We start from the raw sequence: 15,356 nt of genomic DNA, 5'->3' as shown, positions 1-15,356 counted from the left end.
ATCATAGTGCGCCCACCCACTTCTCCACTCAGTCCTTGTAACATTGATATTCTAATATCCTATTCTTAATTTTAATAGAAATTCTTATGTGTGTGTGTGTGTGTGATTTAAATCTTTCTATTAAAATTAAGAATAGGATATTAGAATATCAATGTTGGAATAGGCCTTAGAGATAATCCAGTACATCCCACATTACTGTATAAAAAAGGACTTTGAGGTCAAGAGGAAAAATAAACTTTTTTTAGGTTATACAATTAGGCAGTGGCAAAATCAGGATTAGAACTCTGGTTCCCTTTCTTCCCATTCAGGGCCTTTCCTATTCTACTACAACGTCTTACCTAAATGGTTCTGTTGGGCTTTGCTATAAAACTATGAAACTCATCTGCAACTTTTTATTCACTGCTTTGAACCAAGATTTTAATATGAACTGTTAAGCAGACTTCTCCTTGGTGGGGGATCACTTTTCTCAAAGAGAATGACCTACAAGACAATCCTTCCACACATTTTACCTTCCTGCCACTAGGTTGTAAACTATTGCATGGCTACTGAAGCAATAGGTAGTAAAATAAGAAAATGTGACCCAAGGCTCGTGGTCATGTTTTTTTTCCTTAGGGATATACAGATATTGGTCTTGCTAGGAGCAACAAGTAGAAAATAAGTTAATGACTAGCATATGGTAAATATTTCTTTAGTGTTTATTTTATTTCCTTTATCCTCACATTATGATGAAATCTTATTGTTGACATAGTACTTTTTTAAAATTTCAAGTTATTTTCCCAACAAGTATATGAGGTAAGGATTATTTTCATATTACAGATGAGAAAACTGAGGCTCTGAGAGAGTAAATTAATAGCTAAACTTTACACAGAAAACAAGAGAGCTGAGATTACAACCTAGATTATCTGACCTCAAATGAAGGGATCTTTCCTTTGTACCATAATGGCCTATGATTTTGCCATACTTAATGAATTCTGAAAACTATTACTAAAGATGTGACTAAGAGTTAAGAAATACCATTTGCAAGAAGTTCTAAAGATTGTAACTAAACAAAAATAGACTTATATCTCAACCTTTCTTTGAAACTATCTAAATACTTCTTCTTCCTCTTCTTCTTCTTCTTTTTCTTTTATACCAATGAGTTCTCACTATGTTGCCCAGGCTGATCTCAAACTCTGAGCTCTCGCTTTGGCCTCCCAAAATGCTGAGATTGCAGACATGAGCCACCATGCCCAGTCAGCCACCATGCTTGGCTAACTACCTAAATACTCCTAAATTATAAGAAGAGGCTTGGCTTTCCAGGGGGAAACTGTGTAATGAGTGGGGAAACTTAAAATTTGGATGCTGCAGACCCAGCTTACGGGATAAAAGCACAGAGGTCTGCTGATTTCTCACCAGCATTCTTATCTACTACCCTTTCTGCTTTGGATGAAGCCCTGCATGGTGGTGTGGCTTGTGGATCCCTCACAGGTCCACCAGGTTGTGGAAAAACTCAGTTTTGTATAATGATGAGCATTTTAGCTACATTATCCATCAATATGGGAGGATTAGAAGGAGCTGTCGTGTACATTGACACAGAGTCAGCATTTAGTGCTGAAAGACTGGTTGAGATAGCAGAATCCCATTTTCCCAGATATTTTAACACTGAAGAAAAACTACTTTTGACAAGTAGTAAAGTTCATCTTTATCAGGAGCTCACCTGTGATGAAGTTTTACAAAGGATTGAATCTTTGGAAGAAGAAATTATCTCAAAAGGAATTAAACTTGTGATTATTGACGCTCTTGCTTCTGTGGTCAATAAGGAGTTTGATACACAACTTCCAGGCAATCTCAAAGAAAGAAACAAATTCTTGGCAAGAGAAGCATCTTCTTTGAAGTATTTGGCTGAGGAGTTTTCAATCCCAGCTGTATAGGAAGTATGGTGCCAGCATCTGCTCAACTTCTGCGGAGGCCTCAGAAGAGCTTTTACTTACAGTGGACAGGGAAGCAGGAGCAGGCCCATCACATGACAAGAGCAAGAGAAAGAGTAAAAGGTGAAGTCTCCAACATTTTTGAACCATCAGATCTCTTGAGAACTCACTCACTAGCGTGAACACAGCACCAAGCCATGAGGGATCTGCCCCTGTGACCCAAACACCTTGCACTAGGCCCCATTTCCCACATTGGGGATTAATATTCAAAAGGAGATTTGGGTGGGAGAATATTCAAACTATATCAAAGGTGATGATAAAGAGTAGTATCAATGAAAATATTGAGGAATGATTGAATTTTGCATATATTTTTGAGATTGAGACAACAGGATTTCCTGATGATTTGAATATGTTGTGTGACACAAAAAGGAGCCTATGTTTTTGGCTCAGGAACTGAATGTATGGGACTGTTATCACCTGACAAGAGGAACACTGTGGACAGCGCAGATTTTAGGGGGATGATCAGAAGTTCAGTCCTATATATTGAGTTTGAGATGTCTGTTAGGCATTCTTGCAGGGATAATGACATCTACACATAGGTTGGTTGTGATGATTAAATATGGTGAATGTAAATCACTGAACAAAGTATCTGACAGAATTATCTCTGTGAGATCAGAGAATGTATTGCTATATGAAACAAGAATAAAAGATTGCAAAAGGGAGATATTTAGGGAAAAAGAGCTCACATAATATGATAGAAGAAAATTTTAAAATGATGGATGGAAAGATAAGGTTGAAGAAATCTCCCAGAATATAAAAGCCAAAGAGATGTAAAAATATTACGGAAATATTAAAAACAATAGAAAATCTAGTCAGGAGGTCCACCTCCTTTCTAAAAAGACTTTCAAAGAGACAGACAAAAGAAAATGGAAGGGAAATAATTATCAGTGAAACAATGTAAGAAAAATTTCCAGAACTGAACGCCATCTGTTTCTAAATTGAAAGTGCTCAGCACCATTAATGAGGGGGATAAAAGTCCTATTGTGAGGACATTTCAGAGTGCCAGAGAGTTAAAAACAAGTCACAAGGAAAGGAATAGGAATTAGTGGAATGTCCGTCTTAACTTAAAAGTAACATTGGAAGCTAGTAGACAAGGAAGCAATACCTTCATAGTTCTGAGAAAATTATGACAAACATAGATTTCTAATTCCAACCAAATAGTCAATCAATTATGAGGATGACCTAAAAATATTTTTTTAACATGCAAGATACCAAAAAATTTATCTCCTACATATCTTCACACAGGAAGCTATTGAAGTATGTGAAAGAAGGCATGAAATCTAGGAAAATGGGGAATGTAACACTGGAGAGAGGGGAAATTTGCCAGATGATGGTGAACAAAAGTTCAGGATGACAGCTGAGTAACAGGCCTAGAGATGACTAGTACAGATTGGAGCAGGAAAGTGGAAACTCCAGGGAAGATGTCTCTCTAAACCAAATTAAACTGATACATGTGTTTGATTATTCTCAAAGCGTTTGATAGTTTGTTCAGAGAGTTAGAGAGTAAACTGTCCCTAACTTAAGGGAGCTTACACTGTAATAAGGAGTACATGCAAGTAGGCAGGCAATTATAGTATTCTGTGAAGGTGTATAAAGTTTAGTACTGTAGGAAACTAGAATGTACCTCCCCAAAATATGAAGGATTCTTGAGCTGAAGACAGTTAAGATGCTAGTAGATCTCTCTGCCTAAAAGCAGGACACACATTTACAGAGAAAAAAGGTCTTGCTGTCCTCCCTCCTCCTTTTTCCCCTATGGACAGGATGTAAATTCTTCTTTACTGGAAAAAATCCTTTATCATCTCAGAGACGGCACCAGAGGAATCTGCAAGCTGACTTTACTCCATTAGAGCCTTCCATATATTTACCTTTCCACGGTTTCCCACCTCTTGAAGTCTGAGACTGCTTTCCTTTGCCTTGTCACTTAAATTTATTGTCACTAAATTTATTGTTCTTTGTTGGTATGCGGTATAAACCAGACTTGTAAACCACTGCCTTGAGTTACTTTTCACTGAGAGCTTTTCCCGTGTGATATACACTGCACACATTAATAAACCTATCTGTTTTTCTCTTGTTAATCTGCCTTCTCTGATATAAGTCTGTGTTAAGTACATACTTATGAGGGTTGAGGAAAAAATGTTTTTTCTCCCCTTCAGTTCTCTGCTGTTAGATCACCCATAGTTGGAATAGAGGCTCAGAAACCTAGTATTTAGCTCCTTTGAGCATCTGTAATTGAACTGACAAACCAAGAGCTTGGGGTTGACTGTTGCGTTAGCTGAAGAATAGTTTCTGCCACATTCTAGAAAACAAAGCTTTTTTTTTTCTTTCTTTTTCTCCAGGGAATGAGTTGGGGGAAACCATTTATTTTAGTTTAAAGAATTTAAAGTTCATCTATATATTTATAAGCATTTATCAGTTTTCATTTTAGTATGTATGATGGTATCATGTTTATAAGAATATTTTGTTTTTAAAATTACTAGAGCAGTGCAAAGGAAAAAACTTGAGTTGTTAATTTTAGATACGAAAAGCAGCTGAATTTCTTATGTAATATTTTACCCTCCCAAGATGTGTTCTCTATACTCCATTGACATATGCCAACAAAGTAATGTTCTTCCAATTAAAAAAAAAAAAAAAGAAGAGACTTCAATTCCTTAGACTGATCAAGCGTCCAAAAGTATGCAACACAAGTCTAAAAGCAATCAGAAATAACCTTGCATTGCTGATTTAGCTAAACAAACAGATCTCAAAAGTTGGAAGGCTTCATTTCTTCACTTACAAAGGATACACATTCTGGAAATTTCGGGTCTCATTTATATATTTACGCATTAATAATTCATGGAAAAATGCAGAAGGAAAAAGAAAATAAAACACAAATGCTTTATTCCTGAGAATGGTTGCTTCTTTCTCTAGTGCTATTTTTTTTTTAAAAAAACTGCATATACAGGAGGCTGAGGTAAGAGAATTGCCTGAACCCAGGAGGCGGAGGTTGCGGTGAGCCGAGATCGCGCCATTGCACTCCAGCCTGGGTAACAAGAGCGAAACTCCGTCTCAAAACAAAATAAAACAAAACAAAAACCTGCATATAGTGTGATTGTGAAGTATTTTTTGAATATACCCCGTGACAAACTTTACCCCAAAAACTAAATGAAGTAGAGGCATTACAAAGTACAGGTAGAATTCTTCATCAGAAAAGCATGAAATGGTATAATCATAATTTATTCTTAGATATTTAGTTCTTTCTAAGCACAGTGTTAGAAGTCAGGGAGATCTGGATATAAAACACAACCCTAAAATTTAGAGCTACATGATCTTAGGCAAGTTAAATAACCTGCTTAAGACAGTTTTTTTTATTTGCAAAATGGAGATGATAATACCTACATCATAGGATTGCTATGAAGATTAAATGTGGTAACACATGTAAAGCTCTTGTTACTTGATTTGTAAAGTTCAATAAATAATAATCTCTTTCCTCTCATCCACTCCTATGACGATTTCCTGTTAACTCCAAAAGCCTACATATTTTCAACCTAATAAGATAATTTAATTAGCTGTCTTGTTCAGATTTTCACCACTGCTTTGATGCCTCAAACTTTATGGAAGAAAGCTTCACTTTCTTATAAATAAAATGCCTTAACTTTTCATATTACACAGGTCATCTTACTATTTACTTTTTAAAACACAAAAAGGTAAATTTTATCTTTGTGTTTACCCTTTCAAATGCAAAACAATGACAACAACAATAACCACAAAAATACTCACCTACTAACACCTCATAAATGTCCAATGTCTGTCATAGATCCTCAGCATACTCAGTTCTTCTTTAGAGGCCTGTAGTCCACGTCTGTATTTCTTACTTTTGTGACTTATCCATCACAGCTTGGCTTTTGTCCTCTGCTGCTGAGGCAGAAATGTCAAAAGGAGTCCATAGCCTTGGGTAAAATAGATTTAATTAGAAGAATGGCAAACCTCTGATGAGAACTTGATAAATCGACCACTGAAACACCGTTTACCCATTTAAAGTTCAGTATTATAGTTAGGACAGAAAGATATTTGGATCTCAAAGGCTGAGATAATTGCGCTAATTATTCAATAATTGTATTAATTCCAGATGTAGCACTTTTTTTTTTTTTGAGGTGGAGTCTCTGTCAGTTGTTAGGCTAGAGTGAAGTAGCACTATTTCAGCTCACTGCAACCTCCGCCTCCTGGATTCAAGTGATTCTCCTGCCTCAGCCTCCTGAGTAGCTGGGATTACAGGCACGTGCCACCACGCCCAGCTAATTTTTGCATTTTTAGTAGAGATGGAGGTTCACCATATTGGTGAGGATGGTCTAGATCACTTGACCTCATGATCCGCCCGCCTCAGACTCCAAAAGTGCTAGGATTACAGGTGTGAACCACAGCTCCTGCTTGATGTAGCACTTTTCCAGACTTTTCTTTTTTTTTTCTTTTTTTTTTTTTTTTTTTGAGACAGGGTTTCTTTTTTTTGTTTAGACTGGAGTGCAGGGGCACCATCATGACTCACTACAGCCTCCACCTCCCAAGTTCAAGTGATTCTCCTGCCTCAGCCTCCTGAGTAGCTGGGATGACAGGCGTGCATCCCCATGCCTGGCTAATTTTTGTATTTTAGCAGAGATGGGGTTTCACCATGGCCAGGATGGTTTTGATCTCCTAATCTCATGATCTGTCGGCCTCAGCCACCCAAAGTGTTGGGTTTATAGGCTTGAGCTGCCACACTCAGCGTTTTTAGTCTTTTATACGTATTGACCCTAAGAATATTCTGCAGGCCTATGAAAACTTATTTTGTGACTGTAAGATTCAGTCTAAAAGAATAATAGCTGAACTAAATGTATAATATTGAGTTATATTTACATAAATTATAAAAAAACACAATTTTTTTTAAAAAAAGGGAACCATGGATGAACAGTGAATTCAGTAACTATTATTTAAACTGTATTAAATATCAAAATGTTTTTATATAGACCCTATCCACAATTTACAGATTAGGTATGACTACTTCCTCTTGTTGATCTTTTATGCAAAACAAAATAAGATTAAATCTCAGAAGACCACAATTTAGAATAAACATGAATTCCTAACCACTTGAAATACATCAGATTTTCACTCTGAGGAGACTTTTCTTATCTGATTAAATAAAAGGTGGTATGTGCAGTTTACAAAGTTGACGGAAACATACAAAGAAAAAAAACACTTGAAGAAGAATAGCTGTCTCTTTCTTCCTAACTCCAAAATAAAAGAAGTGATCATTTTGAGAACATTAAAATTAAAATTAAAATGTTAAACTTTACACTAATAACCAGTTGACATTTTATAACTTTAGGTGGTTCAAAAAATGTTTTCCATCTAGAAGTCAGATTACTAAACTATGGTTCAAAAGCTAAGTGTGGCCTAACAAAGGCTTCTATGACGGGTCTTATTATTCTTCCCACTCCCCAGCTTTGGGAATTTTTCTGTTCTTTAAATATCACTTTTAGTAGTATAGTGACTGTATTTTCCAAACTTCAAATCAGGCCATAAGTTCTGGCACTTGAGTGTTTTGTGTTGTTTCTTGGTGCCAGGTGCACTCTAGGAAGTGTGACTTAGATATCAAAAAAATAGAATATCAGAGCAGAACTGAAGGAGATAGAGACACAAAAAACCCTTCAAAAAATCAATTAATCCAGGAGCTGGTTTTTTGAAAAGATCAACAAAATAGACAGACCACTAGCCAGGCTAATAAAAAAGAAAAGAGAGAATAACCAAATTGATGCAATAAAAAACCGTAAAGGGGATATCACCAGAGATTCCACAGAAATTCAAACCATCATCAGAGATTATTACAAACAACTCTATGCACGTAAACTAGTAAACCTGGAAGAAATGGATAAATTCCTGGACACTTGCCTCCTTCCAAGCCTAAACCAGGAAGAAGTTGAAACCCTGAATAGACCCATAACAAGGTCTGAAGTTGAGGCAGCTATTAAGAGTCTTCCACCCAAAAAAAGCCCAGGTCCAGATGGGTTCACAGCTGAATTCTACCAGACATACAAAGAGAAGCTGGTACCTTTCCTTCTGAAACTATTCCAAATAATCCAAAAAGAGGGAATCCTTCCCAAATCATTTTGTGAGACAAACGTCATCCTGATACCAAAACCCAGCAGAGACTCAACAAGAAAAGAAAACATCAGCCAATATCCATGATGAACATAGATGCAAAAATCTTCAATAAAATACTGGCAAGCCGACTGCAACAGCGCATCAAAAAGCTTATCCACCGTCATCAAGTAGGCTTCATCCCAGGCATGCAAGGCTGGTTCCACATATGCAAGTCTATAAATGTAATTCACCACATAAACAGAACCAAAGAAAAAAACCACATGATTATCTCAATTGATGCAGAGAAGGCCTTCGACAAAATTCAACAGCCCTTTATGCTAAAAACCCTCAATAAGCTAGATACCGATGGAACATATCTCAAAATAATAAAAGCTATTTATGACAAACCAACAGCCAATATCATACTGAATGGGCAAACACTGGAAGCATTCCCCTTGAAATGTGGCACTAGACAAGGATGCCCTCTCTCACCACACCTGTTCAATATAGTATTGGAAGTTCTAGCCAGAGCAGTCAGGGAAGACAAAGAAATAAAGGGTATTCAATTAGGAAAGGAGGAAGTCAAATTGTTTCTATTTGCAGACGACGTGATTGTATATCTAGAAGACCCCATCGTCTCAGTCCAAAATTTCTTGAAACTGATAAGCAAGTTCAGCAAAGTCTCAGGATACAAAATCAATGTGCAAAAATCACATGCATTCCTATACACCAATAACAGACTTAAAGAGAGCCAAATCAAGAACAAACTTCCATTCACAATTGCTACAAAGAGAATAAAATATCTAGGAATACAACTAACAAGGAACATAAAGGACCTCTTCAAGGAGAACTACAAGCCACTGCTCATCGAAATAAGAGAGGACACAAACAGATGGAGAAACATTCCATGTTCATGATTAGGAAGAATCAATATTGTGAAAATGGCCATACTGCCCAAAGCAATTTACAGATTCAACGCTATTCCCATCAAGCTACCAAAGACCTTCTTCACAGAACTGGAAAAAACCACCTTAAACTTCATATGGAACCAAAAAAGAGCCTGCAGAGCCAAGTCAATTCTTAGCAAAAAGAACAAAGCAGGAGGCATCACACTACCAGACTTCAAACTACACTACAAGGCTACAGTAATCAAAACAGCATGGTACTGTTACCAAAACAGAGATATAGACCAATAGAACAGAACAGAGGCCTTGGAGGCAACACAACATATCTACAACCATCTGATCTTTGACAAACATGAAAAAAACAAGCAATGGGGAAAGGATTCCCTGTTTAATAAATGGTGTTGGGAAAACTAGCTAGCCATGTGCAGAAAGCAGAAACTGGACCCCTTCCTGACACCTTACACTAAAATTAACTCCAGATGGATTAAAGACTTAAACATAAGACCTAACACCATAAAAACCCTAGAAGAAAATCTAGGCAATAAAACCTGAATGGTTTTATTCAGGCCATAGGCGTGGGCAAGGGCTTCATGACCAAAACAACAAAAGCATTGGCAACAAAAGGCAAAATAGACAAATGGGACCTAATCAAACTCCACAGCTTCTGCACGGCAAAAGAAACAGTCATTAGAGTGAATCGGCAACCAACAGAATGGGAAAAAATTTTTGCAGTCTACCCATCTGACAAAGGGCTGATATCCAGAATTTACAAAGAACTAAAACAGATCTACAAGAAAAAAACAAGCCCATTCAAAAGTGGGCAAAGGATATGAACAGACACTTTACAAAAGAAGACATACATGAGGCCAACAAACATATGAAAAAATGCTCATCATCACTGGTCATTAGAGAAATGCAAATCAAAACTACATTGAGGTACCATCTCATGCCAGTTAGAATGGCAATCGTTAAAAAATCTGGAGACAACAGATGCTGGAGAGGATGTTGAGAAATAGGAACAGTTTTACACTGTTGGTGAGAGTGTAAATTAGTTCAACCATTGTGGAAGCCAGTGTGGCGATTCCTTAAGGACCTAGAAATAGAAATTCCATTTGACTCAGCAATCCCATTACTGGGCATATAGCCAAAGGATTATAAATCGTTCTACTATAAGGACACGTGCACACGAATGTTCATTGCAGCACTGTTTACAATAGCGAAAACCTGGAACCAACTGAAATGCCCATCAATGGTAGACTGGACAGAGAAAATGTGGTACATATACACTACGGAATATTATGCTGCCATCAAAAATGATGAGTTCGTGTCTTTTTTAGAGACATGGATGAACCTGGAAACCATCATTCTCAGCAAACTGACACAAGAGCAGAAAATCAAACACTACATGTTCTCACTCATAGGCGGGTGTTGAACAATGAGAACACATGGACACAGGGAGGGGAGCAGTACACACTGGAGTCTGTAAGGGGGAAATGGGGGAGGGATGGGTGGGTGGGAAGGTGGGGAGAGACAGCATGGGGAGAAATGCCAGATGTAGGTGAAGGGGAGGAAGGCAGGAAATCACACGGCCATATGTGTACCTATGCAACAATCTTGCATGTTCTTCACATGTACCCCAAAACCTAAAATGCAATAAAAAAATTTAAAAAAATTAGAATTTCAGAGCACATGTCATCAGGACCTCCTGAGGGTGTGTCAAGGAAAAAAATAGGTAAAACAAAAGAAAAAAAATTAGACTTTTTTTGATATCTTGAAGATTTGGAAAGATAATGAAAAAGAATGTTTGAAATTAATAATGCCTTTGAAATTTTGATTACTGTGTGAATAAAACATCTGAATCAAGGTTACTGGATAGGTAAAAAAAATCAGTTAAAAATCTAGAAGAAACTGGAAATCTTATTTAATCTGAAATTATTAGAAAGTATATTCCACAGTTCATTTAGACATAAGCAAATTTCAAAAAATCTATGCAACCTTATGCAAATATACTCATAACTCTCTATTAAATGTGTGACATGTTCAAGAATGAGGTACTTTCCTGAAATTGTTATTGTAGGGATGTTAGGATTACTGCCCAGCTTGGTATTACCAAGCTGTGGGGAAATCTATTCCCATGAGGCGCAGAGATTTGAGCTGGCCATACTACCAGACATGTTATTTGCAGCTCCTTCTTGCCACAACTATCATGATGAAAGAGCCAGTCTTGTGTACCTACATCTGCTCCTGAGATGTCCCCTTCTGATTTTACAGTTTTAATGATTTATAGATGCGATAATACTATCTTTGTGGGTAGCCAAGAAGAGGGTCACAAGTTGGCTCCAGAGTCAATGAGGACACTAAGAAGGTTCTAACTACCTTTCATTCTGCTATAGTGAGCTTCATGAAGACAGGGTGAGTGTTTTTAATCTCTGAGGCCCTGTGCTAAGCCTTACTTATAGTAGATGCTTAATAAATATCTGCTAAATAGCTTATAAGATCCTCAAGGAAGAAACCATTTTCCTCACCTTCCAAGTTTTTCATTTGTACTCATCACTGAATGGCAGCTATTTTCGTGAGTTGACTATCATTGCATAGGCAAACAGAATAAGGAAGCAATGTTTTGAAGCAGCAGATAATGTCAGTCACATAACTGCAAATGTAAATATGTATCCTAGAGAAGCTGCTACTCACCTACCTTCTTGTGTGACCAGGATAAAGGAGATAGTTGGTCATTATCTCTTCTTTCATGTATCACCTGGGAAACCCATCATTCTTAAAAGAAGCAGTGGTATCTTGCAAGTTGACTATTTAGTCTATTTCCTTGTAAAGGGGTAAAAAAGCAGAATTGGTGATTGTTAATTACATAACCCCCTCAGAGTTAAATCGTTATAGAAGACATAGTGAAGAGGATTAAAAAAGAATATTAGTCTTTGCTAGTTTTTCAGAAGTTAATCCTCACAATTGACTAGACAGAGATGGAAGCAAATTAAAATAAACATGGCATAGCAATAACAAAGAACAAATACATATACAAACACAACCTGATCCCAAGAATTTTCTAAAATTCATAAGCAGGTTAAAGAGCTGTCAGGACAGACAACTATCACAAAGAAGAAACAAACTTTTATTCCAAAAAATATTTTTCTTGATTACAAATGTGCATTATGGATCTCACCACCCAGAAAGTTGGCATCTGTTCTCAGACTTTTAAAAATGATTACATATGTATTTATCTATGACAAAGCTGAAATGGTTTTATGCATAATGTTCTTTCTGTAAGGTATTTATCTCCCCTCAAATGTAAACATTTTTTCATGTCCAAAAAATAAAATACCTTCTATAAAGAACTTGACTGACTAAAAGGCAAATGACTCAAATACTTAAGTACAAAGATCCTAAATTATGCTTTGAGGGTAAAATGAGCCTACATGTAAAGGCAAGATAAATAAAATAAAATAAGAAGCCAAATAAGCCTACTTCCACCACTTGGAAAAAAGCACCATCCTCTGTAGAACTGAAAAACCAGAAAACATTTTTCCTCTGATGGGAAAAACGACCTCTCTTCTGCTTGGGCAATTTTTTTCAGTCTATATTTACCAAGGAATATATTGCTGCAATAGACAATTTGTGTATAGTAAATCATCGATATGGTTTAAGTCAATAAAAGCCAAATTGAGACCATTAAGTAGACTAATGCTGTGTAACAGTTCAATGCTTGACTTACTTAAATATACATATATCCTTTGGTGAAATTAGCTTCATTCAGCTTTATGTTTTTACACAAAGAATGTTTTTAAGAGGGACAGTAAACCGGAGAGAAGAAACCTGCAGAACTTTGGAGGCTAACTTACATGTGTTATTAGTAATTATATTTTCTAACAATAAAGATATGTTCTGATTAAAAGGCCTTATTTAAGTTTGGCCATGTAAGAGTAACAAATGGACTGGATATTTGAGTGCCCAAAATCTTTTATTGGGGCAAGAACCCAAAACATAGAATTCAAAGACTGAGTATGAATCTTTGTTAATGTGCTAAAAAATCAACGATCAGTCATGATGATATCCTTTTCACCCCTTATATTAGCCTTCTGTGTTTCACAGGAAGTAAATTATCACAAATGAACCTTCCAAGAATTTCAAAATGTATCATTTATTAGCTAAAGACTTAAAGAACAAGTTCTAAGGCTATAGCCTTCTTTGATGTGATAAAACATCAGAAGAAAGAAAAATTAAAATTTCAGAAAATATAATTCATAGATGCAATCAGAAAAAAATTAAGGAGTTAAAAACCGATAAAAGGGAGGAAATCCAAGATGGCCGTTTAGGAACAGCTCAGGATTGCAGCTCCCAGTGAAAGTGCAGAGGGTGAGTGGACGCCGCGTTTTTATTGCCCACAGAATAGGAAATTCCCGGGCGGAGGAGCTCCACGGTCACCAGTGCGGCTGTTTCGGGCCAGCACAGCTGTGCCGGCCGATGCTGCTGCTTTGCCCCCAGCGGCTGCTTTGTCGGCGCCCTGGAACCGCGGTTCTCCGTACAAAATACACCTGTCCGGGTGCCCTTTAGGATGGCGATTGGAGCCACGGGAAGTCGCCCATTCACCGGTTCAAAAAGGGGACTGAGCAGAGAACCAGGACAGTAGATTCCAGGGCAAAAAAAAAAAAAGGGCCACAAACCTCAGTGCCGCTGTTTAAGACAGCGCAGTGAGGGGCCGCAGGGGAAAACAAACAGACCCCGGCGCCTCTTCAACAGGCGGCTGGAACACAAACTTAAAAAAGGCTCTGAGGCAGGGAGCCAGGCGATCAGGCTCGGCTGGTCCCACCCCCACAAAAGAACAGCAACCAGAAACTCTGGATTGAGACTTTCACAGCAAGCGCAGCTGAACCTGGGACAGTACAGATCTGTGGGGGAGGGGCGTCCGCCATTACCGAGGCAGCCCGCCGTTGCCAAGGCAACCCGCCATTGCTGAGGCAGCCCACCGTTGCCAAGGCAACCCGCCACAGCAGAGAGACTCCGCCTCAACAGAGGCGGGCCACCATCGCCAAAGCAGTTCTAACTACACCCATATAAACAGGACTGCAGGGAAGTTCCCTCAGCAGCGGGGTGGAGACCACAGTAGCTCGGCAAAGCCTCTATAGGCCGACAGTGACTAGGCTGCATCCTTGCTGGGCAGGGCAGGTCTGAAGGAAAAAAAAAAAAAAAAGCAGCAGCATAACGGAAACTTATAAATAAAGCCCTAAATCCCTGGGACAGAGCACCTGGGAACAAAAAGCAGTTTATGAGTTCTGCTGCAGCAGACCTAAACGTACCTGCCCAGCAGCTGTGAATGAACAACAGAGCTCACAGCTCACCATTTGAGTTCCTATAAAGAAGAGACCGTCTCCTCAAGCAGCTCCCTGACCCCTATATATCCAAAGAGACACCTCATAAAAGAGAGATCAGATTGACACTAGGCGGGTATCCTTCTGGGACAAAGATAGCAGAAGAAGAAAACTGGTAACAACCCTTACTGTTCAGCAGCTGCTGCAGGTGAACCCCAGGCAAGCAGGGCCTGGAGTGAACCTCAGCAGACCTACACCAGAGGGGCCAGGCTGTCAGAAGGAAAACTAAGAAACAGAAATAGCCTCATCATCAACAAACAGAACGTCAATCTGAAAGATTTGAGGCCCAATCTGAAAGCCAGCAACTACAAAGTCGACAGGTGGACAAATCCTTAAAGATGGGAAGAAACCAGCTCAAAAAGGATGAAAACACCCGAAACCAGAACACCTCTCCTCCTAAAAGGGATCACAACTCCTCACCAGCAAGGGAACAAGGTTGGAGGGAGAACGAGTGTGATGAAATGACAGAATCAGACTTCAGAAGGTGGGTAGTAAGAAACTTCTGTGAACTTAAAGAACATGTTCTAACCAAATGCAAAGAAACTAAGAACGTTGAAAAAAGATTTGACGAAATGCTAACGAGAATGGACAAAATAGAAAGGAATATAAGTGAATTGATGGAGCTGAAAAACGCAACACGAGAACTTCATGAAGCATGCACAAGTTTCAACAGCCGAATTGACCAAGCAGAAGAAAGGATATCAGAGGTCGAAGATCAACTCAATGAAATAAAACGGGAAGGCAAGACAGGAGAAAAAAGCGTAAAAAGGAATGAACAAAGTCTCCAAGAAATGTGGGACTATGTGAAAAGACCTAATCTACGTTTGATAGGCGTACCTGAATGCGACGAGGAGAATGAATCCAAGCTGGAAAATACTCTTCAGGATATTATCCAGGAAAACTTCCCCAACCTAGCAAGGCAGGCAAACATTCAAGTCCAGGAAATACAGAGAACACCACAAAGATATTCGTCAAGAAGAGCAACCCCAAGGCACATAATCGTCAGATTCACCAGG

General features: G+C 38.3%; 1 protein-coding gene and 1 pseudogene across 3 annotated transcripts in view; one reads left to right on the top strand and one right to left on the bottom strand.

Moving 5' to 3' along the window:
- ZC3H12B (zinc finger CCCH-type containing 12B) overlaps positions 1–15,356 on the bottom strand; it is a 504,463-nt gene that overhangs the window by 103,521 nt on the left and 385,586 nt on the right. For 2 of the 3 annotated variants that reach the window (XM_032255797.1, XM_032255799.1), the window contains exons 3-4: positions 11,654–11,782; positions 5,724–5,893 (exon numbers count right to left, since the gene is read on the bottom strand). The gene's annotated coding sequence lies outside the window, so the exon portion shown is untranslated. The remainder of the gene's footprint in view (positions 1–5,723; positions 5,894–11,653; positions 11,783–15,356) is intronic. The other variant, XM_032255798.1, reaches the window with a different exon arrangement.
- LOC116534995 lies at positions 1,335–7,344 on the top strand (annotated as a pseudogene).

The sequence above is a fragment of the Sapajus apella genome, unplaced genomic scaffold, assembly GCF_009761245.1.
Source record: "Sapajus apella isolate SASKATOON/1434 unplaced genomic scaffold, GSC_monkey_1.0 scaffold91, whole genome shotgun sequence".
Classification (NCBI taxonomy): domain Eukaryota; kingdom Metazoa; phylum Chordata; class Mammalia; order Primates; family Cebidae; genus Sapajus; species Sapajus apella.
Note: the sequence above shows the minus strand (reverse complement) of the source record. Positions and strands in the feature narration are given on the sequence as shown.